The sequence below is a fragment of the Marmota monax genome, unplaced genomic scaffold (genome assembly GCF_021218885.2).
Source record: "Marmota monax isolate L192 unplaced genomic scaffold, Marmota_monax_Labrador192_F-V1.1 WCK01_AAM20220418_F8-fsc00103, whole genome shotgun sequence".
Classification (NCBI taxonomy): domain Eukaryota; kingdom Metazoa; phylum Chordata; class Mammalia; order Rodentia; family Sciuridae; genus Marmota; species Marmota monax.
In genome coordinates, this window is record NW_026694286.1 from 5,558,489 (window position 1) to 5,585,676 (window position 27,188).

The 27,188-nt window shown below is 41.2% G+C and overlaps 1 protein-coding gene across 7 annotated transcripts in view; it reads left to right on the forward strand.

The window, feature by feature from the left end:
- Ptprm (protein tyrosine phosphatase receptor type M) overlaps positions 1-27,188 on the forward strand; it is an 821,378-nt gene that overhangs the window by 42,065 nt on the left and 752,125 nt on the right. The window lies entirely within an intron of this gene.

Sequence of the window (27,188 nt, forward strand, 5' to 3'; positions counted from 1 at the left end):
ATCCTGGATGCCTTAGGTAAGCTGCTCATGCCTTGCTCTGCCTTCCTCTGATCATCCTCAACATCTACCACAGCCCCTGGCACTGGACTAGATTTCGTTTCTGCCATGCATCTGCTATTTAAAACTCAGTGGTGAGGGGTGGAGGTTGAGGCTGCTCAGTAGCTACTTATTACAGTTCTCGCCTCACAGCTGCCCAGGGGATGGCCATTTAGGGACATGGAGCCCTTCTTCTGGACAGGGTCTTTCTCTCACCTGTTGCAGTAATGAGTGAGACCTTGACAGCTTCCACTCCCTAGTTATAGAAGACACTGGACAGGCAAGAGCGCAGGGAGAGGCATCCCGTTGACTGATAGCATGTTTTTTTTAGAAACTGCAGCTTGGGAAGGGGAGGCACAGATAATCTGAAGACACAAAGAACAATTTTTCCAGGTTCAAGTTTTATGTCAGACAGACATGCTTCTGCACACTCCTGACTTTACACTGATCGAAACCTAGCTTGTCCAGGACTAGAAGGTCCCTACTACTTTTTTTAACATTACATCTTTATGAAACATTCTGCAGAGTTCCACGGAAAGGACAGTCTTGTTTCTCTGTGAGATTACAGTAAGAAACTCCTCTGTAGGTTACCTGATTTTAACTGTCTTGGAGCTTTCCACTGATCTCTGGAATTAGTGTAGTGAGCTTCTGAGGTCTCTGAAATGAGACTGGGAAGGGCCTGGTTCTCTTTGAACCCTGAAAAGTTGAGTGACGTTGGTGTATGGGTATCATTTAGCCCTTGAGCCTTGGGATAAAGCGCTCATTTTTTTTTTTTCTGGGTAGTGGCTCTTCCTGTTCTTGGGTCCCATGTTGGTACATGCTCATTGACGATGGACTGGCCCACTCACCTGCACCTGCCTGCAGGTGCCCTGGGAGAGCTGAAGAACTGGAGTACTACTGCTCTGAAACAGCTTGAATAGCTTTAAAAGAGCTCTGGGGAGCAGGGGTGGACATGCAGTGGGGGAAGATCTGATGAAAGGGCAGTTTCTCCCAGTTGGAACAGATGCAAGAAGGAGGAGAGTAACCTCAAAAACATCTGGAAAATTCTTCAAGTGCAGACTAGTCTCTGGGTGCCCCGAGGTCAGCTGATCAGAGGCAATGAAGCAGATGTCATGGCTAGAATCTGGGATGCCCTCTTGACTCCTGTTTACTTCCCCAGGGCACGCTCATGCTATTATTAAATGATTACACACACTTGTTCATTCCTTCCTAGTGTACACTTTCCAGCTAATGTTGTTTAAAGCTAAAAATAATTCTCTTGTTCTTAATTAACGTTTCTGAGATTTTTCTGCCCATCGCTCTTCTGAGATCTTGGTGTCCTGGCATCATAGTGAATTTTGCCCTCAAGTTCTTTCTTTGTGTTGCTGTACTTGATGGGAGGTTCTTGGTGCTGTCACGGAGTTCTCAGTGCACCAAACACCTGCCACCAGTGGTGATGGTCACATTGGTAACTCCTTGGATGTGCTGGCCTGGGGATCAGCCCTAGATATTCTGTTCCAGCTGCTGCCACTGGCTGCCTCGTGCCTTGGATTGTCACTTCCCATTTCATACACTCAGAATTCTCTTAGGTAGAATTGAATCATAGAATAGCAGTACATCTAAAAACCACCCCTTCTCATTTTTTTTAAAGGGATACCCTATCATCAAACAATTTTATATGGAGCCTCAGTTTAGAAAATGTGCACACATGCCACTGCCAGTTATTCCACGTATTGTCCCCTAGCCTCCTGTTGTGCCCCACAACCTGGGGATCATCTTCAGTTGAGGGAAAAACATCATTTGTGATCAACTAGAATTGTGGATCCCGGGCACCCTGGCAGCTCTTGGATTTCTGATTACTGCTGAAGTGTGGTCATTAGCCTTAAGTTAAGGAGAACATTTCCACAGAGGTGAAACAGTAGTTTCAGAGGATTTGGGGTATTTTAGGGTCTCAGCACGTGGTGAGAATTTTATTAGTGACTATTGCTGGAGGATGCCTGACTTCCCTTGTTGATGGTGGTGAGAGTCATGGTAATTTTGTTTTCCTGGGAAAATGTAAGCAAATGAATTATGCTTGTTAGTACTGATGATTGGGAGGCATTTTTATGAAACTAATAATTATATTACAAACATCAACAGGGCTTAACCTGATCTAAATTTTATGCTGTGTATACATGTATCTAAAGACAACATGGTACCCCATTAATATGTACAATTTGTATGTATCAGTTAACAAATTTAAAACATTTTAATAAATGGAAAGACAAAAAAAATGAACAGGGAGACTGACTAGGTGTACGGTAGGAAAAATAGAAGACAGATTCTATTGGGCAGTTTGAAAACCCCACAAGGCAAATGATTATTTTAGAAAAGGTCTTGTAAAAAGTCTAGCACTTAAAACATTTCTTACACTAACCTTGGAATTAGGCATCTTGTTTAATAGAAATTGCTGGGTTTTGCACAGTGGTTCTAAATGATTTTCTCACACATTGGATTTTATGATTATTTTTCAGTAAACATCCGTTTTCTGTAACCTTTTTTTCTCTTTTTTAAAAAATTTATATATAACAGCGGAATGCATTACAATTCTTATTACATGTATAGAGCACAACTTTTCATATCTCTGGTTGAATACATAGTTTCCATCTGGATTCTTAAAGTGTGTGTGTCGGGGGTGGTTAGAGAGAGACACTGTGTGTTTAAATTAGTTATAAGGTCTTTTTATTTATTGTTTTATTTTAGCCAGTCTTTTTCAAACCCAGGTGCCCAAGAATCCTTTAGTGAAACTTTCTTTAGATTTTTTTGATTCTTTGTTTTGGCACCAGGGACTGAACCCAGGGGCGCGCAATCCCTGAGCCACTTCCCCAACCCTTTTTTATTTTTTATTTTGAAACAGAGTCTCTAAGTTGCTCTGGCCTTGTTGAGTTGCTGAGGCTGGCCTTGAACTCACGATGCTGCAGCCTCAGCCTCCTGAGCTGGGGGGATTACAGTCATGCTCCAATCACAGCTGGCTTCTTTGGATCTTTGATAATTATTATTTTTCTTCACAAGGTTCTTGAACTTCATTCAAGTTTGAGAACTATAGCACTAGAGATAGTTAAATGAGAACATAGATTATATGAATTTCTCTCATGGTTTGGAATAACGTGTTTCTTTATTTTGGCATCGTTTTTGAAGAAGAGAAGAAAATCAAGTGAACTAATGTGACTGTGTGTGTGCATGTACATGTTCCTGGGTGATATGTTATCATGCTTCAGTTGACTTTTGCTCTCTGTTCTGAGTACAAGTCCAAATGTATAGGAAACCTCTTGCTAAGGTGCTGGTCACATCTTCAGGAGTACTTTTAAGGACAAATGATCCTTGCTGTTCTTGGAAACTCTTCACTGACTCCCTTTGAGCTGCATCAGATAATTTGTGTCTTATTCCTGGGATTTCCTTAGGCTGATTTCTTCTTAGGCATTCATTGTACTTTCCACTGTTCTCTCAGTCTTTTTTAACTACCTTGGTCAGACCTGTCTCTCAACTGCTCCTCAGATTCACTCTGATTCTGACTACCTGGGAACTTGGTTCATGTTAATCCCCATATTTCAAATTTCTTTTTCTCCATCTATCTAAATTCTAATTTACTGTTTGGACCAGGTGAATAGGGCAGAAACTAGAATGAAATATTAAATTCTAGCAAGGTATGAACTACTGTACACAATTTAACCCCTGGTTCTATTTTGTCTTAGTCACTTTTCCTACAGTAGACACCTGATAAATAATGCTTACACTGCTGCAGACCTATCTCCCTTGTTTCTATAAAGAAATTGAAAATATCCTTAGAGTTGAGACTGTGTTGTCCATGCAACTAATGATCAGTAAATAAGTGCTTGGTTGATTCCAGTGCTGTGAAGAAGTGACCCTGTTGGATTAATCTCCTGGGATTAGCAGATTACTATTGTCAGCTCCAACAGGTCTATCTCATAATTTAAAAAAATTTGAACAGGTAGATAAATTGTAATGTTGCTTAGATGGAAAAGTCCTGGTTGAGTGGAAATTTGTATGTCCCCTGGTAACATTTATTGCTTTTATTTGAATGGGCTGCGAGATAGTTATTGGAGAAGATGTTCATGATTCAGTGTGTGATTGCTGATTTGGCTCATTTAGGCAGTGGGGTCTGCAGATGGTGAATATATCGTAGATAGGAAAATACTATTTCCTCTACCCTCTCTTGAATAGTTGAGGGTAGGAAGAAGAACCAGAAAACACATGTTACATAGAACTCAAATCAAGCCTACTAGTTGTGCAAATGATTTAAGGGACATTGTGAAAATTTTTGTAAACCACTAGTTTAGCATAAAACAGCACAAACACAGGCCAAACTGGTATTGCCATAGGAATAAAACGAATAAAGCATTCACAGGGTGATGTTCCTGTGGTCCATGGGAGGCAGTAGTTAGGGGACTTCTGGAATACCAGCTCAAAGGCAGAAGATGCTGAGAGTTTGATTCTGTGTGATCAAAAGTCATTTAGAAGCCCAGGAACTGAAGGAATATTAAAGAACCCAGGAATGTTTGTGTTTGAGGTGATTAGAGTTTCCTGTAAGCTTAGAAGTAGGGAGTGAATGATAAATGATCATAAAAAGAACAAAATGGCTTGTTACTGAAGGGATGTCTTTTTCTTTAGAGAAAATTGGATCACTTTTGGGCAATTGATCCAGTTAATAATCTGAGCGTTATCAGGCCCAGCCAAATCATGTGGGTGAATTTTCTTAATTTCTCCTTCCTAATGTGAAATGCTAATAAATATAATTATTTTAAATCATACTTTTAATGTAATACAAGGTAGAATCTGGGAGTGAAAACTGTCACCTGTGAAACTATTACTAATGAGAGCGTTGTTATCATTAGTGTATGTCTATTTTCTTTTTCTTTTTAATTTTTGGAGCATGTCCTCTACCCCTCAGATTATTCTTAGTGTAGTGATCACACATTCAGCAGCAGGGTGTGAAGAGAGGAGAGATGGATCCCTGAGGATTATCTGGAATTACCCTTTACAGGTGGTGCGGGGGTGATGGCTTTGTGGTCAGGACCAGGGGCTGGCCCAGGTGGAGATTATCATTTTGCATGGTAGATACCCTGGAAGATAATATATCCCGGGGCAATGATTTTTCACTGTGTGTCCAAAATGTTACCTGTCCATTGCTATTTGTTTTAAATGCATTTTTTTTTCATCACCTTATAGCTGCAGGACCTAATTGACAAAGCTCATCCTCATGATCTAACCAAGTAGCCGAATCAGACTTAGCCTCTTTCAGCAGAGGTCTGCTGCCATTTTGCAAACCTAAGATACATGTTAATAGGTGTCCCCCTGGCTGTGTGGGGTGGGGGTTGGGGAGACAATGAGAGAAGGTGTGATCAGGTGACAGGGAGGGCTGAACTCAAGCTGCAGGTGGCCACATTCATGTAAATTTTATTATATATATCGTTAAAATAGTTTCATCATCATCATTATAATTAAAAATTTCCTTACTATGCCTAATTTATAAAGTAAGCTTTATCATAGGTTAGGATGTTTAGGAAGAACTTAGTATATACAGGATTTTGTACCATCTGATATCCACTGGGGTCTTGGAATGTCTCCCTTATGAATAGAGGGGGGATGCATGCACTTTGTGATGATAGGATCTTCCTAGATTTGGCCTTTATTCATGAAGCCTCATCCTTTATTTCACTAGAAATAAAGGAAATCAAAGAAAGACATAGCCCACCAAAGTCATTGTCATGAAGAGGCAAGACAGAGTTCAGTTACATATAGTATAGCACAAATTAAAAACCACTGTCACCTCCATCAAAAGAAGAGAGATAGGATGGTCCCCCAGAGTTTTAAAGAAAGTCATTCTAGAGGGGATGTCTCCACGTTTGGTGTGGCTTTTATAGGAACAGTTGACTCCTTATGGGAAGTAGGGAAGAGTCAGTTTGTGTCTTGTATATCAAGATCTTTTGTTTTAGCACAGTCTGGTGGGATGGACTTGTTTTTCCTGGTTCACTCTGGGGCTTATAGAGGTAGGTTTTGCATGAGGAAAATGTTAGTTGTTGTTTTTAAAGATGTTTTTGTAATATGAGTTTAGATGGAAGCCATAAGCAGGTTTCTTTATTGGAGGCCTTGGGTAGCCCTCAGTGGCTGGTGTCCTTGCGATGAGAAGAGTAGCAGGGCCTGCCTCTGGCTTGGTGGAGTCTGCTGGGAAAGCTGGTGGGTGTGGTGGTTTGGGATGTGGGGAGGGGGTGGCCCTAGAGTTCTTTCCAAAATCTAAGTTGTATTTGAATAGAACCTGGGAACTAATGAAGAAATGTTGTGTGAAATCAAAAATGGCAAACTTTGGACCAGGGCCTAAAGTCCTGTTAGTAGTTACATCTTACCTCCTCAGTGACCTTGACCTTGGGAGAAGTGGAGACTCCTCTTTTGGCCCTAGGAGTCACCTGTGTCATACAAGAGGCCTTCACCTGTCATCTGTGGCACAGAAACAACAGGGAGGGAATGGGGTCATGCCTGTCTTTTTGGGGTGCTCTTGAAGAATGCTCCTCTCCCTTCATGTAAGGGATGCCAGGAAACACCCTGTTGTTTATACGTGTGCAGAATGCTCTACCACAGATCTCCCCTGACAGAGCTGACCCAGAGTTATAGCCAAAGGCCTTGGGGTGACTTACTCATTTCATTTTGGTTTACTCTGTAGCCAAGTTTAGCTGCTGCTATGGTTTGGACATGGTTTTATGGGGTTCCCCAGGGGTGTATGTGCTGAGAGCGTGGTACCCAGTGTGCTGGTGGTCGGGTGGTAGAACCTTGAAGTGGTGGGGCCCAGTGCAAGGTGATTAGGTCACAGGGCTGCCATCCTTGGAACAGATTAATGCTGGTCTCATGGAATGGATTGTCATAAAGTGAGGCCACTCCATGTACTGGGCCCCTTCTGCTTCCCTTTCTGTTTCTTTGCCATGTTGTGATGCAGCCAGATGGCCCCAGAATGCTAGCAAAGTGCTCTTTGCATTTTGTCACCAAATTTGTAATCCCAATAAACCTCTTTACTTTATAAAACATCCAGCCTAGGTGCTTTCTTAGAGCAGCAGAAAACAGACCAATATAGCTGCCTTTGGTTTTATTTCTCAGAAAACCTCTTTATGATTCTTCAGAGGCTGGGTCCATCCACTAGGTATTAGCCTGGCTATCCCTTATTCCACGGGCCCCTGTTCCTCTTTGTGTTCTCTCCAAAGCTGGATTCCTGGAGAAATGCCTCAAGAGAGACAGAAGCTGATTTTTGCTTCTGAGGGAAGCATGGCCCTCAGAGTGTGTTCTCTGTGCTTGCAACTCCTGCCTGCCCTCCCACAAGAGCAGAGCTGATACTGGCTTCTAGGGGAGACTTCACTGGTGGGAGGCCTGGAGAGATCCGCCTGTTCTGACTCACAAGGCCAAGTTGATCCTGGTGTGTTTCATTTGTCTGGCCTGCCTTCCTGGCCTATGCCCAAGATAGAGTTTCTCAGTGTTTCCACATGTGAGTGGCTGGGCTATTTGACATTGTTCTCACTGTCAGCACCTCTTTGATCTAAACAAGGTCAGAGACGGAGGTTTGTATTCACAAAAACCAGGAGGGCATTAAAAATAATATAGTTGAGTAAATGCCTTAGAAGTAGACTTCACAGCTTAACGACCCCTTCAGTACAAAACATTTAGGGTTGTCTTGCATTGTGGGCTTGCATGTTGGAAGGTACCCAACCTCAGTGTCCTTGGAAGTGCCAACTTCAGTATTCAGAGCACAGGATCTTTGTCCACGAGTCTTGGGAAGCTTAAGTGATGGGACAGATATTTCTATTTCAGTGATCAAAATCTTCCTTGACCTGGAAGTCCCGGAGGCTTAAATGTCCCCTCTTAAGCATTTCTGCTTCATTCCACCTGGAGCTAATATTGCTCTGCTTGAACATTTTGTGGTGTCCAGAATATTTGAACAGTATATGTTGCAGAATGTATTTGTTTAAATGACTTTCTCCTCTTAATCTGTGAGCTGTTTGAAGGCATAACCTCCCTTTTTTTCCATTTTATTTTCCTGGAGCAAATACTGAATACTCAATAAAGATTAATTGAATTGAATCAAAATATGTCAGACAATGTCTTTTCTCTCTCTCTCTCTCTGTTTTTGGGGAAAATGTTGTTTTTTTAAGTAAATTTACAAATTCTTTACCTAACTGGAAAAAAAGGAGCCATATTCAAAAAGGTTAATTTTAATTATAGATTTTATTTATTTATTTATTTTTGTGGGGTTGGGAATTGAACTCAGAGCTTTGCACCACTGAGCCAACATCTCCAGCCTCCAAAACTTAACATTACAGAGGGTCTGCACCCATCTTGAACACCAAGGGTAAGAGATACATCTGTATGTCTGTATCTGTTTCCCCAGACCCAGTGTCAGCCTTTCCTGAGAAGTGAGTAGTTGTTAGTCACCAGAGTGTGGCAGAGCGTCTGGGAAGTGGGAGGTGGCAGAATGCCTCCTTGTTGAATAATCTGTGAGCGTTTCTGGTTTCCATTTGGTTTACCTTCCCGTGGTCTGGAAGGCTGCCCTGGACTTTCAGTTCTGTGTGAATTGGCTCAGAGGAGGAGGAGGAGGAAGAAGAGGAGGAGGAGGAGGAATGCTCCAGTGGCTGTTGGAATTAGGAGCCTCAGAGCCGGGGCTCATGAGAAGTAACTGTGCTGGAATCCCTTCTCTAAGATGTTGCCTTGAGTCTGAGCCAGTGATGACAGCGTATATTGGAAATAGTCTTCCACTCTTGGGAAGGATGTTTTGCTTTCACATTCAGCCTCTTGAATATGTAGCCCAAAATCCTGAAACAAAACCAAACCCTCCCTTCCCTGAAAAACAAAATAAATTAAAACAAAAGCAAAACAACCAAACCAAACAAACAAACAAAAAAGCCCTTGAGTGATCCTTCAATACTGTACTTTTCATAGACAGTTGAATAAAATACCCCAATAAAGAAAATGTCATCTTTCCTTCCCTAAGGGAAATGATATGGGTTAACTCACTCACAGGAATAAAGATATCACATTGCAGTTCAATAGGTAATCAGGCCTCTGTCTTCCCCTTCCCTCTTCTCATTATTTCCACTTCCTTTGTTCTTACTGACTATTTATTCTTCTTAAATAATGTATCTTTAAAAAGTATTTATTTTCCTCACCTTAACTTGGATTTATCGATTTTAGAATGTCTGTTTAATGTATTAGTAAAATTACCTTCAGCAGGAGTAGTAAATTGGGGGTGTGACAGGTATATAAGTCAAAACAAAAAAACTCAAAAACCCCAAATAAGCACCCAAGCTCTATGCCTCATCGCTACCATCTTTCAAAACAGAATAATAATAGTTTCCGTTCTGCAACAACCTTCCTCCTTCTTCTTTTTGTAGTTTTCTGCAACCTTTGTTTTGGGATGGTTTTTCCTTCACCCTTCACCCTTCATCCCGGTGACATTTAAGATGTATGCCGCACTGGCTAACCAGCTCCATCACCCTAGTTAAGCTTTTTCCATTCTGTAGAGGCAGTAGCTCTGAAATACAGAAGTGATTGCATAAATCCTTGGCTGGCAATTTTGTGTGGGATTGGGTATTGAAATGCAGCAAAGCAAATAATGAAGGCATATGTTTACCTATAATTCTTTTTACCTTGGGAGAAGGATTAAATAGGAACAGTTTGGTTGTTGTCAAATTCTTAACAGTTGCTTTCAAGCATGAAACAGTCCCCGGGCTCTCGGAGGATTTACTTAGCAGTTTGAATAGAGAGGTCTTTACTGCTAATGGAACCGAGATGGCAGGCTTAAGCAATGGGGTGCTTTATAGCCTCTTTAGCCACTTGAGAAGATGTAACATCAAATCGCTGCAACCATCCCGGCCTCCATCGGCGTTGGGGAAATCGTGAAAGGATTGGTGAATAAATAATTCAGGGTTGTACGAATGTCTGGATGCCAGGAGTGTTGAGAGTATCTGAAAGCTTGCTTCACAGAGGGCTTCATTCTGGGAGGAGCTCTGGAAGCCTCCATGAGGTTGGCCCCAGGGAACATTTACAGAAGACGACATTTTCTAAGAGAGAAAGAACCCACACTTGGGACTGGCTCTAAAGACATGATCCTCTCAGGAGTCCAGTCCTGCAAAAGGGTGATTCATAAAACAAAGAGTATTTTACTCACAATATAGATGGTTGACAATTGCCACTTGTGTAGATATACATTTGTGGGGTGTGTGTGTGTGTGTGTGTGTGTGTGTGTGTTTGTGTGTTTACGATACAGGATGGTGATGATTACTTTGGTTCTTAGGTAACCATTTAAGCCCTGTACTATATTTAATGTTTAAGCTTTAAGAAAACTCTTGAAAACTTAGGAGGGATACAGTCACAATTTTCTAAAGGTAACCAGCTGAAACTTGTATCACCCTCTCTTGTCATCTGTTTCCAACTTCATTTAGTAAAGATGTTTCTTGAAAGCTTTCTCTAAGAAGCAGGTAGGTAAGCAGGTCTTGGAGACCTACCTGTTGAGTGCATGGATATTCACAAATATTCTGGCTCTCCTTCTGGGCCATGAGGAAGATTGTACTTCTATGTTCATTTGAATACAAGTATACGGCTGTGTGCATTGCTTTGGTCAATTAAATGTTCCACTTGGAAAGAAGAATTAGGAGCCAGTGTTTGCTTTATCATATCTTGGGGTGATTTGGAAAAGAATCCCAGAATCCCAGCTGACAGAGGCAGTAGACATGGGACATGAGCAAGAAGTGTTTTTTGTTTTGTTTTGTTTTTTTATATGTGGTGCTTGTTACTGCAGTGCATCTCAGTCTGCCCTGACTGATATAACCCATAAGGTGCTATATTCCTTGTATGGAAAAGAAATGTGCTCAGGAGGCCCATTGGCATTTCTTCACCTTGGGCTGAGTGGAGGAATTCTTGTCACAATATGAGGAGCAGCAAGTTGTGAAGACTCACTGTAGGCTGCTGAATAAGAACAATGGACTAGAGGATTGGCTTTTCTCTTTAGTTTCTTTTTTTCTCTCTCATAGTTCACTCCAACATGTTTTATTTTCTTTCTTCTACCAATGAAGGACCAAAGCCCTAGAGAATCTGTTTTGATCCCTTGGATGGTTTCTTGGTGGGATTCTCAAGTTCACATTAACCCAAAGTGGAAAGCAACTTACCTTCTTCAGATACATGACCCTGAATGACTGGACCCCTGGCACCCTCCCTCTTCCCTGCCACAGAGGAGGAAAACTCTGTGTCCCAGAGCCTTCCTGGTCCCTGTCTGCCAAGCAAGGGAGTCATTGACATTCGCAGAGCCAGAGCCCAGGGTGGGTCACTGCCAGGCCTGTTTCCATTTGCTACATCTCAGAGCTTTGTAAGTCTGCTTCTCACACGTTCTTCACCCGCTGTAGGACTCTAGGAGGTTGGTAGTCAAACAAGTGTCTTGTCCATGGGAACTTGAAGCTCAGAGAGGTTAGGTAATGTGTTCAGATTATCCATATGGCCATCACATGGCTCACCCAGCCCCAGAGCTCCTCTTCTTTCACAAAGGACATCTTTGTACTGCATTATCACATGGTTTTTGAGTATTATTAAATAGACTTTGTTAAAAATGCAGAAAGAAATACTTCATACCATAAAAGGCAGGTTTAAGTGGATAATGACTATAATAAGACAGCAATAATAAGTAAATCTAGCAGCTAAAGCAACATATGAAGTGCTTACTGTATGCTAGCTATACTGTACTAAAAACTTTTAAGTTTATTAATGCAATGTATCTTCATAACACTGCAAGTAGGTGTCTCCTAGGATGAGGTAGTAGAGGCACAGAGAAGTTAAGAAATTTTCTCAAGGTGACACAGCTAATCAGTGAACTGGGATTTGAACCAAGGTCCTAGAGAATCCATGCTTTAGAAGACCATTGTTTGAAACTCTTAAATGAAGACAAGAAGATTATTGCTTTGTGTTTTATAACAATTATCTTTTAAGGGCAATTTCAGGTTCACAGCAAAAATAAGAGGAAGGTGCAGGATTTCCACATGCTTCCTACTCCCTCATAAGCTCAGCTTTACTCATCAGCATCCCCTGCAATGTACAAGAAATGACCCTACATTGTTGCATTATCATCTCCCAGATCCCACAGTTCATCTTAGGGTTTCCACTCAGTGATGTATGTTATGTTCTGTAGGTTTGGACAAATATCCAATAACATGGATCCATCAATACAGTGTCATGCAGAATAGCTTCAGGGTCCTAAAAATCTTCAGACCTCCCCCATCCAATCTTCCTTCCCCCCAGCCCTTTGGCAACTACTTATCTTTTTACTGTCTCCACAGGTTTGCCTTTTCCAGAATGTCAGATAGTTGTGATCCTTTTCAGATGGGCTTCTTTGACTTAGATACATTTAAATTTCTTCCACATCTTCTTGTGGCTCAACAGCTCCTTTCTTTTTAGCCTTGAATGATATTCCATTGCCTGGGTGTGCCACAGTTTGTTGATCTGGTCCCTTGCTAAAGGACACCTTGCCTGCTTTCAAATTCTGGAAATTATGAATAAAGTTGCTGTAAGTATGTGTATGCAGATTTTTGTGCACATAAAAGTTTTTAGCTCCCTGAGATAAACACCAAGGACTGTGATTGCTGGATCATCTGGTAACAGGATACCTGGGTTTGTCATGAACTTCCAAAGTAGCTGTGCAATTTTTGCATCTCCACCAGCAGTGAGTGAGAGTTCTGATGTTCTCCATCCTCACCAGCATTTGCTGTTGTCCATTTATAGAAAGACCATTTTGGTCTTTCTAATAGGTGTGTGAGAAGAGTACTCTAAATTGAATTTTTATAAACAATAAGCCTGAATATTCTGTAACATAGTCATTTTTTTGTGGTTGTTGTTTAAGAATACATGTTGTATATGTATATTATTGCACTGTGTTTCAAGCTTCTTGCCCCACCTCCCTCCTCCCTCGCCTCCCTTACCATTGTGGCCTGTGGCTCATGGTAGGTGTTGGGCTTCTCATATGCAATTGATACTGGGCTTCCATGGGTCTGTCCTGGGCTTCCAGGGGTCAATACTAAGTTCCCTGTGGTTTGTGCCAGGCTCCCTAGTTATTTCTTTTGTTCTTTCAAAACAACTGTTTGCTGGGGCTGTTTACTATAGGAAGAGGAGAGAGGGAAGACACACTAATAAACTACCTGAGACTTGCCAGTCACTGAGGGGTTCTGGCTGTCACCTGGAACCTGATGGACACACATGCAGTTGCAGCAGACTTGAATGCCACTTTGGCTGTGGGCAGTGCTGTGGCTTGGCCCCAGGGGCATAGGGTGGTTAGGAAGAGGCCAGCCCCAAGACAGGTGAGTGGCCCCTGTTGGAATGGGAACAGGGGCAGTGAGTGAAGGGCACACAAGAGAAGTAGCCTCACTGCCAGGTCCTTATCAGTATTAGGAGGCAGGAACATGAGGCTTTGGGGAAGCTAGACTGTTTTTTTTTTTCTTTACTTTTTAAATCTGAGAGTCAAGAGTGAAGTTGTCCTTAGGCCTGGCACTGTGTGCCTGTGTGTCTGCGTTGAGGAGACGGAGAGAACAAAAATACTGGGCTGTTGAGCAAGCAAGGTCCAGCCAAGTTCTCATCTAAACCCATGATCCCTCCAGGACTTTTTTTTTTTTTCCAGGCGTAAGAGGAAAAATCATTTTCTAAAACTTTCCATTTCTGATTTTTCTGTGATTCTGGGCAGTCAAACTTGTGTAAAGTTTTTATGATACTTTTTTTTTAAATTTATAAATCCTCAGTCTGTTAAACTCACATATTTTAATGCCATTTGAATTTTCAGAAATTCTCATATTTTTATTTTTCTTCTTGGTGTAAGGTAATCTATTGTTTGGGTGATAGTTTATAATTTAATTACTAAAAATGATTTTGTTGTTAGTGTAAATCTTACTTTTATTTGAAAAATGTGTATTGGTTTTTTGTCAAATCACTCTGTTTTCGACCCTTATTCTGAGTATAAGAGTCCCATAATTTTTTTGTAGTAAAAAGTTGAAAATACAAAATAGTATCAAAAGGAAAATAGAACATAGTCTAGTTATTCAAAGACTATTAACAATTTGTTGTATTTTCCAGATTTCCATGCATACGTGTGTGTGTGTGTGTGTGTGTGTGTGTGTGTGAGAGAGAGAGAGAGAGAGAGAGAGAGTGTGTGTGTGTACATGATTTTCACGTTGGGGTATAATTGAAAATATGGTGTGTATGCACTTTTTATAGCCTACATTTTTTCACTGTTCAAGATCATGCTTATTTTTCCAGGCTGGGAAATAATCTTGGAAAATGTGATTTTTTTTTTTAAAGCTGCATATAACTTTCATTCTATTCTATAATTTATACATTCTGACTTTTTTACTTAGTTTGCTAGTGGTCTTTCACTATTAATAAACGTTACATTGAGCATTTCTACTGCCAAGTGTTTATGAGGTTTAAGAGTTTAGGTGAGACGTGATTAAGGTTTAGTGTCTTGGTCTGTTTTGTGCTGCTGAAAGAGAGTACCATATACTGGGTAATTTATAAACTGTAGAAGTTTATTTGGCTGATAGTTTTAGAGGCTGCCAAGGCTAAGATCAAGGGGTTACATTTGGTAAGACCCATCTTGCTGTGTTATAACATGGCAGACGACATCAAATGTTATGAGAGCAAGGGTGGGCCAAACTCACTTTTATTACAAATCTTCTCTTGATAATGATTCTATCCTAGTAATAATGACCCTAATCCATTCATGAGGGCAGAACATTTTAAAGGACACACCTATCGACACTGTTACATTTGAGATTAAGTTTCTTATACATGAACTTTGGGGGACATATTCTAACCATAGTATTTAGAGTAGTAAAAATAACTCCTATTCACAACCCCCTCCCATGTGACATTTAGGAGAAACTTCACTTAGACCCAAAATAGCCATGTGAGGTAGGCATGACCCTCTACAGCAAGTCCAACAAACCATAGAGGTGCCTGTCTCTGGGGGGCCTTGGAGGTGGGATGTGAACATACAATCTGCACCCCAGTTCTTTACCCATCTCCCTGGCTCCAGCACATGTGGAAACCACATGGTGAGAGGAGGGGCTGTTGCAAATCTTGTGGGAAAAGCTGTTAGATCAAGAACTTGCCAATCCTGGTGGATCTGAAACCAGGTGAGGCAGGTATGGACTGGCAAATGATCCTACAGATTCTTTTTACCCAACTTCTGGCATTTTTGATTTTTAAAAATAAAGCCTCCAGCAGCAAATTGATTTGCCCGAGACTATCTGATTATTTATACCTGAGAGTGGAGCCCTAACCCTAGCAATTGTTCTTCCATGTTCTTTCCACTATACTTCTCGCTTCCTAAAGGATGAAAACTCATTACTTTCAATTTACAAGGAAATCTGATTTCATCTTTTAAAAAAAAATTGTAGTTGTAGATGGACAGAATGTCTTCATTTTATTTGTTTATTTTTAAGTGGTGCTAAGGATCGAACCCAGTGCCTCACACATGCTAGGCAAATGCTCTGCCACTGAGCTGAAACCCCAGCCCCTGATTATATCTTTGAAAGGACTTCTCCCCAGTGATCTATTGGAAATCATTGGATATCCACTGAACTGTGGACTGGCTGGATTTGACTCTTAGAGCTCCCTTTTCCTATGTGTGTAGCCTGGGCAAGTTGCTCTGTGCCTCAGTTTCCTCTTCTGTAAGGAGACAACAGTAGTACCTACCACATGGGGTTGTTGTGAGAACCCCAGGAGCAAGCTCCTGCAGAGCCCTGCAACAGTGCAGGGCCTGTCCCCAGCACTGTGTACCCTGAGCTGCTGCTGTTTGAAGAACCAGGTATGATTCCTTCTCCAACTCCCTCCATTAGCAACCATTTTCAAAGACCTTGAAGGATTCATTTTTACCTCGAACAAAATGTACCAGAACTCTACAAGAGCTTGAAATGCACCTATAGCTGTCATTTGAGAGTATATATTTAGGGAGAGTAATAAGATAAAAGCTTTTGTGAAAAAAAGAAAAGCTTTTAGAAGTCTAAGAAAATTCCAAGTTCAAAGGTGTTTTTAAATAGGTACTGAAAAGTCCTCTCGAATATGTTTCCCTTGTTTCCTGATATGAAGTGATTAAAACGAAATGGCTTAATAGCTTATCAATAAGTCAGAGGTTTCCAGATTTCCTGATTTGGTTTCACTTATTTGTAATCTCCTGATTGTTAAATTTAATATGAATAGCTGTTTATAAAAGGAGTTTCCCCACACTATTTGATTAAATTTGCTATTTTTGGCCTAAGAATGAAGAAGGAATATGGACTAATCTTTGCCCTATGGTGAAATTATATTGTAGGTAAAAGAATAGAAAATAAAGCCTTTCATTATAATCCCTCCAGGACTTCTTGAAGGAAGACATTGGGAGGTCGAAGGGGTTTGAGAATCAAGATGCACTTACTCCATGTTTATCAGGCACCAGAAAGATTGCACTGACACCACTGATTGTGGTCAGTGCATGACAGTCACGGCCAGGAGCCTGGGTTTGAAACCCTGGTACCCAGCATGTAGCTGAAACAGGTCACTCACACCTCCCAGCTTGATTTTTTTCTGTAAAATAGAGATAATACTTCCTACTGTGAGGATTGAATGAGTTAACATCTGTGAAAGTCTCCAGTTCAGGGCTTTTATAATTTTAGCATCTTTTCCTTTGATGTTTATTGAGAAAGGCTGCATCCACCAATGCTCAGCACTTAATGCTCCAAAGTAAGACTTTATTCTGGGTTTGTTTCTAGGTTATTATACTGTCCAGTCAGTAATATGATTTAAGAAATGCCATACCCTTTGTGAGACTTGTCTTTGTCAAGTATATGTCTCACAAAGGGTATGGCATTTCTCACAACCAGTAGTGTTGTGAGCAGAGGCCAGGCTAGCAGAGAGGTTGTCGGGCATCCAGCTCTGTGCTCAGTAGCCAGGCCAGTCCTCTGGCTTCCATGCTGAAGTTGAGTTCTAGCTGTGGGGCGTCTGACATGCTTTTGTGTTGTATTCAGTTCTGTCGTCTCACTGGGGAGTGCAGTGTACTCAGTTGTCCCTCATTGGACACCAGACTCTACACCCCGTCACCCTGTGCTGTTGGCCTACTGTGCTCCCACTATGCAAAGGGACTTCCTGGTCCTGGTTTCTTTTCTCCTCTTGAGGTTGTGGGATGGCTCACAGCAAAATATGGGTGGTGTTAAGATTTGGATGTGAGATGTCATCTAAAACCTCTCATGTGAGACAATGCAAGAAGGTTCAGAGAAATGATTGGGTTGTTAGAGTTTTAATTCAATCAGTGTATTAGTCCCCTGATAGGGATTAACTGAGTGGTAACTCAAGTGGTCAGGTGTGGCTGGAGGGAGGTAGGAATTGGGGCTGTGGCTTTGGTATATATATTTGTATCTGGCAAGTGTTGACCCCTCTCTCTGCTTTTCAATCACCATGTGAGCTGCTTTCCTCTGCCACTCACTCTGCCATGATGTTCTGCCTCACCTCGAGCCCTGAGGAATGGAGCTGGCCTTCTCTGGACTAAGACCTCTGAAACTGTGAGCCCTCAAAAAATTTTTCCTCCTGTACAGTCGTTCCTGTTGGGTTTTTAAGTCCCAGCAATGAAAAAGCTGACTAAAACAGGTGGGATTCGGATTCCTTCTGGAAGTGGCTATTGCTGTTACCTTCCTGTCCCAACTGACTTGCATGACCAGCTGCTGTTATCACTGGGCAGGAAATTTTCCCTGTTCAGTTTTTGGCCATCAAACACTATAATCCTTCTGAGCCTCAGATGCGGGGCTTAGTCTCTTTCAGGGTTACAGTTCCCTTTCTTGAGGGTCTGGTTAAGTCCAGAAGCTTACATGGGGCACTGGGATCCATCCCCAGAGCCACACACACACATGCAAAGGAGCCCCGTTTAGATGGAAATACTGGTGGAGTCACCTCTACTTGCACCTCCATGTGAAAACACAAGAGCCACCATGCTTTCTCTAAAATAACATGAAGGATTTTCAGATAGCTACATAACAATTATACTAGGTCAATTAGAAATATAAACTGTATATGTTAGGATTCATACTAAATGAGCCACTAATTTCTGTGTACCAGACTGGATTTTTAGAGGTGTCTGAAGCATTCACTATTTTTTTCACTTTAATAACTAAGCATTAACATAATTCAGAAACAAAAAATGATAAGTAGTTTAATGATTCTACTTAAAACTGATGCAACTAATTTAATGTATTTCTATTATCCCCCAGTGTACTATTGTTGCACAGCAGTTATTGTCTTTGAAATGAGAGCTTAGAAAGATGATATAACTTTCTGAAAATTGCAGTTATGGTACAAAGACTTGATTCTAAATCATACGTGTCTCATGCTATTTTATTTAAAAGAATGAGATGTTTAAATCACTGTGTAATCTGTCAAACCCATTAGTTGGCATTTTAAGAGTCACTTAGAGAATATGCTTTAATTTGAAATAAAAGGAAAACCAAACTCAAGTTCCCATCTCTTTTTTAAAAAAAAAAACTGCATTCAAAATTTTAAAATTTCTTAAATGCTTGTTTTGTCTGTGACACTTAATAATGTGATCATTCAAAAGATGATTGAGTGCCCACTGTGTCAGTTGATGTTCTGACATGAAACAAAAGAGACAAGAAAGGAACTCACATTGTCTTTAAAAGTGCTTCTGTGGAACAGGCACCAGACTGTGCTTCTCATGCTATTTAAATCCTTGCATCCACCCACAGAGGTAGAGGAGAGGGGCACCATTACTGTCCCACCTTACCAAACGAGGAAGCTGAGGCTTTGAGAGGTTTGCAGTCTCAAGCCTCAGAAGTGACTAACTAGGGTTTTAGACCATCTCCATCTACCCTGATGGTGGTTTCATGACAACAGTGTAAATGATCTCTTTGGAGTCCTTTTGAACCATTGAGTTACCTTCAATGATGAATTTTTGTGGAACCCCTCAAATTTGGCATCAGAAACTATGCTTAAAAGTTGTGGTAGATGACTGGAAGCATCTCTAGTTAGCCGTCAGAATGGTGGGGTTACCAATAATACCCAATGAGAGTAATTATAAAGAATTATTGAACTGAGATCAATGGGCAGAAGGTTTGGGAGAGAGGTTTCAGGTCAATATAAGGAAGAGCTGTCTAACCTGTTCAGGAGAGGAATGGATTGCCTCATTGAATGCTGAGCTGTGACTGGTGGTCTGGGGCTTATGGATGTGGTGGAGAAAGTTGTTTATATCAGGTTCTCTGACCTTTCATCAGAATGATCCAGACACTTCTTGAAGGTTACATTCTGGTTGCCCCGAGATGCTGTGATTCATTAAGTTTAGGATGGAGCCTGAACATTTGAAATTTTAATCACCTCAGTAGAGGACTCATTTGTCAGGGCAGTTGGGGGCTCAGGAAGCAAAGATCATAGATGTACAAAAACTATGTTTTGATGAGAGGGTACAGACTTTTTTAGAAACTAAAAGACCACTTTGTGGCTGTACTTAAAAGAGTGAAGAGAGAGTTGTATTAGGAGAAAAAAAAATGGAGATACCAGTGTGGAGATAAGAGACTCTGCTGAACCATGTTAAAGATCATAATTCATTTGGAACCATTTTAGCCTGGAGTTGCATAGGGTGACAAGAAATTTGCAAAACCAGACTGACTGAAACCCTCTTTCCCTCAAGATTGAAGAATGGCAAAGACAGGGGAAAATTCACTTTTTCCTGCAAATGTCCCATGTATACCTAAAAAGTAGGATCAGAAACTTGGCATCTCTGCCTCCATTTGGCATCCGTCTTCTTTGCTCCCCTTAGATTCCAGGAACAAGAGCTGATCTAATAAGTATCACCTGATGAGTCAAAGCTAACCCTCAGGCAACAGCAACTTTCTTATCTGGAACAAGGCCTTTCTGACCAATCCTGAGATGATGATGGATAGACCACACCTGATCAAGATCACCTGCTTTGGCAGCTGTGAAAAGCCTCTAGCTCTGCAAACCCCCTAGTCCTTTCTCTCATTCCCCTTTCTATAAAGCCTCAAAGTCATGGCCGGTCAGTCCCTGGAAGATAGAGCTAAGGTCCTCTGGTCTTCCCAGTCTATGTTGATTAAAGTTCTTTAAATGCTTAAAAAAATCACTAGCATATGAAGAGAGGACATTTAAAAAGTGTGTGGAGAGGCAGGGGTGGGTGACAGCAGATGGTTGGTGAACCACTGTGGAAGCTAACCTTGGCTGGGCTTGATGGACTGGATAAATGGGCAAGGGGAAGGGGAGCGTGGAGGTGAACACATTCCCCATTGAGAGGACACTAGAGGCAGAGCAGGTTTGTGGGAACATTCTGAGTGTGTGGGCTTGGAGGTGCCTGTCACTACTCAGCCACCCTGGGATGTTGAATGGGTGGCGATGTGGAACTGGAGATTAGAATTGCAGTCAGGAGTTGAGGCCAAGGGGTGAATGGAATTGTCCAGGGAGCCAGAAGAGTGTTAAAAAGGAATCTAGAGCTGGGCGCAAGCATGCTTGATGTTAAATGCCTGGTGATAGAGGAGGCAATTAGGTGTTGGAGAAACCCAGAGAGGAGGGTGGGTTTCCAAATGGTGCATGGGCCCAGAGAGGAGGAAAGCAGGGACCCTAGAGGAATGGCCCTCCACCCATCAGCTGGGAGGTCACTGTGACTTCTCTGAGAGCTGTTGAGGCGTAGTGATGGAGGTCTGGTATGTTAAGGGGTGAGGATCAATGCACGTGACCCTGAAAATCTAGTTATGAAGGGGGCAGAAAAGGAGGACAGAGACTTAGAGGGAGTGTGGAAGGAAGTTTCTAAGATAATTATAAAATAAATTTTTAGTATTTTTATTAATTATTGTGGTGCTGACAATGGAACCCAGGGCCTTGTGCCTTTTAGGCAAGCATTCTGCTACTGAGGTGCACCTCCAGCCCTTAAAATACTTTATAAGGATGGAATAGACATTTGGTCTATTTTCTGACTTATTTGATAATTTTAAGTGTGGAAACTAAAAAAAAAAAAAATTGGAGGAGTGCTTTTAAAGTTTCATCTTTGTTATTTTAAAATGTTTTCTGTGATGGACTCTGAAGAAATCTTTGAGTGGATGATGGATTTACATCAACAAGTCTGTTACACAAGGCAACCATCATGAAGTAGCTTTTCCCAAACTAAAGCTTTGTTTTTCTCTCCTGGAGATAAGATAAACACACCTACCATTAACATCACATTATTCCTTGTTGCCTAAGAAGGGGGAAGGCTCCAGACAGATGTTGCAGCATCTAAGACCCAGCAGTGATTTGATACTTGGAGCCCCCTTAGGTCAGCTCCCTTTATGTATGTCACCAGAGTGCAACCACCTGTGCCCAAGACCTGATTTTCCTTTTTAATTGAGCATCACATTAAATTCAGGTGCCGTGGGGACTACTGTCCAGAAACATGTTCCCTCATTCTGATTTGCTTTTTTCTGTTCTACAAATCTATGTCCTGCTTTATTTAAAACACATGTAAGTCCTTAATTAAGAAGGTTTTAAAGTCATGAGATTACAAAGTAATCTTGAATCCAATCCTCCGGAATTTCAACCAAATCACCCAATATCTTTAAGCTCAAAGTGTCCTTTCAGTTTTAAATTGAAACTGAATCCCACTGAGAGAATATTACCCGGTCTTCTCAAAACCTGTGTTAATTTCTTTCTTTGTCTTTACCCTTGCTTTCTTAAAGAATCAATAGTTTTGGTTTTCTGTGTTAGTAACTGTGAAAAGATATATTTCTTCCCACTATCTTTGCTTTAATGATACATTTGTATGCAGAATAACAGAGAGTAAACAAATATAAGACTGGCTTTTTAATTTTATAATACACCAGAGGATTAATTGGGAGATGCTTCCTGAGGATTATAGGTCCGGGTTCCTGGGCTGGATAATGGTTTAGAGATACAGAGGGATTTTCCAGATAGATGGGTGGTACCCATCTTCTCCTGAATCTGGGATATTTCTCAGTTATGTTAGCATTACAGATCCATCAGGGCACCATTGTAGTGCTAACTATGGATGTTGTGAAATTTGCTTGGCTGGCAGTATATCTGGTGGTGAGTGATGCACTTAAGTTTAACAAAATCTCAGGGTGCAGATGAAAAAAAACCCAAATGCTAGCTTGTCAGTTTACAGACAGAACTGTGTTATGGTGTTCTGTGCTGGGCAGATAGTAATCAAATCTGAATAATCTAGGGGATGTGAAGTTCAAGGATGGGTTGGTTGAGTGTGGGATGGGTTGGGTGAGGCCAGTGGCCAGTTGCCATTAGGCTATTGCTGAGTGTGCACTGCAGTGACACATCTGTGACACGAGCCAAACCACGGTGTTTTCTGAGTCAGCGGCTGCGCTCTGTTTCCAGCAGTGCCCTACTATAGGTTCTATGTGCAAAGAAATGACATGATGGGCTCATTTTATGGATGTGGAATGTGAAGCTCAGAGACATTGTGTAATTGGCCTCCAAGTTACCCAGATGATAAGGGTCAACTGGAACTGGAGCTTGTGTTTAATTCCACAGGCTGTGCTTCTGCTCACACACTTTACTGATAGAATTTTGGTGTCCATGGGTCTTCTGTGATGTAAACAACTTTAGAGAAACCTCTGTGCCCCACCACCTGATGTTGTTTCAGTAAGCAGGGCTTCTGGTTCACTTTGCTGAGACACTGTCTGAGTTGAGGAGCCTGAGAAAGGCTCCCTGGGCTGGCCACATCTGTTCTCTTAGGGAAGTGTTAAATTCCAGTCATCAGCTCTGTCTGGTGTCTGGATAGACTGTATGATGCTGTAGCTGGTAAATGATCTAAGCAAATTATCTGGATTTAGGGTTGGTTTGGGGAAAGGATTGCATTGCAGAGATGAAATGATGTAGAGTTATAATGGTCTCTCACCAAAGCTCTGTGCTGTTTACTGTAGGAATTAGCATGACTGATTAGTGCTCTGCTCTGAGAAGCTGTGAAAACATCTAAAAAAAATTCAGCAATTGCCTCAGTGCCCTAAATAGTCTTATGTCAGCAATTAGCGGTAACAGTCTTTCATTAATCCATCAGATTTCTGATGCTGCACATCCTAACGCAGGAGATAATAGAGAATCCTCAGGATTAGCCACTGAGGCATCACGGTACAGTATGTCATTATAACAGTGGTGTTGAGACAGCAGTTGAAACAGAAATACGGCAGAGCGATTAGTTCTCTGTAAGCAGCAGTATTTCTTTTCTTCATTCAGTTCCTATTGTCACATAATGTGGGTACGTTACTGGCCATGACTTGGATCATGAGCTCTTCCACTCTTTGGAGGTGCATCAGTGGGCTTTTTAGTTATATTTCTGAGATGTTTTTGCAAATCTAATATATTCCAAGTGGGGAGGAAACGTTGCTGCTAAATTCAGAGGGATTCAGATTGTGCATCCATTGCTTGATAAAATGGGCTCTCCTTCATGCATTCGTTGGTCATGTTACTTAATCTTAGCAGCAGGATCCATTTTCTTGTTGTTCTTCAAATTCATCTTTGGTTGATTCTGTATCAGAATCACTCAGCAAATATTCCACGTTTTTTTTTTTTTTTTCTGGTTTCCCTGACTCCCTCCAGATGCTTCCCCTCCCCTTGGTTTGACTTCTGTGTTCTTAGCTGTCAACTCTCCCACCTTCCCCTCACTCCTCTTAAGGTCCATTTTTTCACCTGTTGGGAAATTGGGTGGGTGTTAGAGTTTAACAGATCTAGATTTAAATCTGACCTCTCCCATACCTCACCCTGGCAGGAACCTCTCCTTTGGAATCCTTGATTCTCCACCTTTGTTTCCAGTGTTCCTCTGCATCCTCTCCCTCTCAGGAAATGACTGTGCCTTTGGTCTCGTCCACAGCCTGACAGACTCGGAGTCATCCTGCTTCCTCCATTTCCCTCAGACCCGCATGCCGCCTGTTAGCAAATCCTGCTGCCTCCAGCTTCAGAATATTTTCAAGCACCTTCCTGCTTTCATGCAGCTCTTCATTGGCATGGTTCCCCTCTAGGGTTATTGTGTTCCTCGCTGGCCTTCCTCCTTTCAGCACTGGCCCATGATAGTCTACCGTGAGACTTTCAGAATATGAATCAGCTCACAGAACCTCCGTCTCACTAGCAAAATAACAGAACCCTTGTCTAGATCTACCAGACTCTCCTCTGAGCTCACCTCCTGCAGCTCTTCCCTCTATTCCTCATTTTACTTTATGGCTTCTCTGAGTTTCTTCAGGTTAGATGTCAGCCTTTATTAAAAACGTGACTTGTATTATTATAAATCAAGATGGTGTGTTTTTTTTTGTTTTTTTTTTGCCATCTATGTGTTCCATGAGAATGTTCCATAAAGAGCAGGATATTTGTTTTCCATTGTGTTCAGTGCCTTTATCCCCCCTCTTTAAACCTTTGTCCCCCCTCTTTCTTCTCCCCTTTCAATTTGAGAAATGCAAACTGAAGAAGTTTAAACTCCCTATCATGACATCTGGTCTTCTTCATAGTGTCCTCTTCCTTCTCTTTCAATCTTAACAGTTTGTACCCTCAGAGTCCTAGCCACACCGGACTATGTATCTGACCCTAGGTGGACCTTGGCCTCACCTTTGTTTTTCCCATAGCTATGAAGATCTGTCCTCACCTATATTTGATGAGGGTCTATATCTTATATATAATGCCCATTTGGATTGCTGCTCACAGAAAAATATCTTACATGCCTCCCCCCCCCAATGTATCCCTTTCTCCTCTGATATTCACTAACCGTTTTTATAACATTTGTCAAATTTGTCCTTACTATTCATCAGCAAGTGTCTACTGTGTTATCCCTCTAAAAATCCTTGAGGATGGATTCATTTCAGTTTGATCTATCCTTAGTTGTCACCTTGTAAACTGTGTTTACCCAACTTATTTACTGATAGAAACAGCTCAAAGTTCATATTTCAAGCAATCTCAATTAGTGTGGAAAGATTTTATTATTTTCTCCTGTATAAATTATTTATATGAACAAGAAAGAACATGCATATGATACAAATTAGGATGTGTTATTTTCATATTAAATGTCCCTAAGATAATAAACAATGAATTATTAATGTAGCAGTCGGGCACACATTTTATTTCATTTTTTTGGGTTCTTTTAAATGGAAAAACTAAACTAAATTAGTCCAACAGAAAGCTTGCAGGGTGGGTGTTTTCAGGAAAAATAATTATCATTATTATTCTTGCAGTGCAAGGGATGAAACCCAGGGCTGTGCGCATGCTAGGCAGGTGCTCTCCCACTGAGCCACACCCTCAGTCCCCAGGTGACTACTTTTACTTAAAAAGAAATCACTAGTTACAAGGAAAAAACTAATTTCTGTCATGCCTTCAAAATTTATGCCATGAATTTGGAATGCATACTTTGAACTGTTTTTGTAACATTACAGAAAAAAATAGAATAAGATGAACTTTTTATTTTTAAGTCAACATTTATTTTATATTCTCATATTTAAAATACCTCTGCTTATAATGGCTAAGGCAGTTTTCTAATGCAGGCCCAGTGTCATTTCCTTCCTGTCTGTTCTCTTACCAGTACTTCATGATCTGTTGGGTTGATATTTTGTATAAAGTGCTTAGCACAGTACTGTATGCTTAATATATAGTGAACATTCAATAAATGGTAGCTTTTATTATTTGGGAAGAAGTGTCCTCTTTTCAGAGTCACTTCTTGCCTTGTTTTATAGTTATTCTTACATGTCTTTCCTACCTAAGTATACTTTAAGGCTGTAGAGAATTTTGTACATTGTGAGGGATTAATAAATTATTTATCTGCTGAATAAATAATGAACTCGTGAACATTCTTTTAAAATTTAAGTAGCTTTGATTATCTGAAGTTCCATAATATGGAGCCCAAACATGGCAGGAACTTCTGAGTGTAGCCAAGTGAATGCCTGAAATAATCCCAGAAAAGCCACTGGAGACAGGAGGAGTCCCTGGGGACTAGCCAGAAGTCACATTTGCCTGTTGACGGCTTCCTTGCTGAGGCAGTTTTACTAAATTAACAGGGGATATATTACACTGTTCAAAGACCTCAAAGGCCCCGTAAAACCCGTAGAATGCCCCGCTTCTACTAAATTTGATAGAGTTCTCCATTTGGTTAAGATTAGTTACTCAGGTTATTTATGGTTCATGACTCATTTGGTTTCTATTTGTTCGAGAAAGGTAGGCAGAGTGATGGAAAGAATGTGAGACACTGTGCAGGACAGATAACTGCTTCTGTTTCCTTACCATGTAGGCCCAGGAGAGAAAGGTGGCCTTTCCGAAATCATTTATTTGCTCGGATGCCTCACGCTGAAGATGAAAGCTGTTAATCTCTGAGAGCCAGCACCTGGCTTGTTACATGTTCATTTTTGTCTACCTGGAACTCACTGCCGTGCTTGAAATCTAGTGGGCATTCAGTGAATTCACGGATGGATGGATGAGAACCAGGGAGAGACACCATTCCAGGTAGAGGAGAGAAGCTCACTTTGCACAGATGGCTCAGTTCCAAGCTCCTTTGGTCCTCCCAAGGCTCAGTGTTTTGCCGGAAGGTTAAGTCATTTTCAGATCAATGAATGGAACCCATCATTACATCAGTATTGTACTATTGACTTCTAAGTAAAACCAGTCCTCCTTGTCATGATCAAACTAATTTTGTTTATTCCCATAATGATTAAAAAATACTGTATCAGAGTTGCATGGCCTTCCTCTGGGCTGTAAGTGGACCTAAAATGTAAACAAGGTGGGCCTCTGGCAGATGCTTGTGGTGTAGTAAGGAGATGAAACCTGCTTACATTTCTGTCTGTATGGGATAGAAGGGGTGTTACACACACTGAGGGACTTAAGAGGAGGAAAATATTCTGTACAGTTTGGAGGAATCCAGAAGGCTTTAGAGAATATAAGTTGCATTTGATCGAGGCCTTGAAAGAGATACTGGGTTTAAAGAAATGGGTTAGCGGCTGTGGATATAGCTTAGAGGTAGAAGGCTTGCCTAGCATCCTTGAGGCCATCGGTTTGATCCCCAGCCCTGGGGGTGTGTAGGTAAGGAGACTGGAGTGGGCTGGGAATTTAAAGCAAGGATATTAGAGGAAAAGAAAGCAACAGTGTCTGGGGAT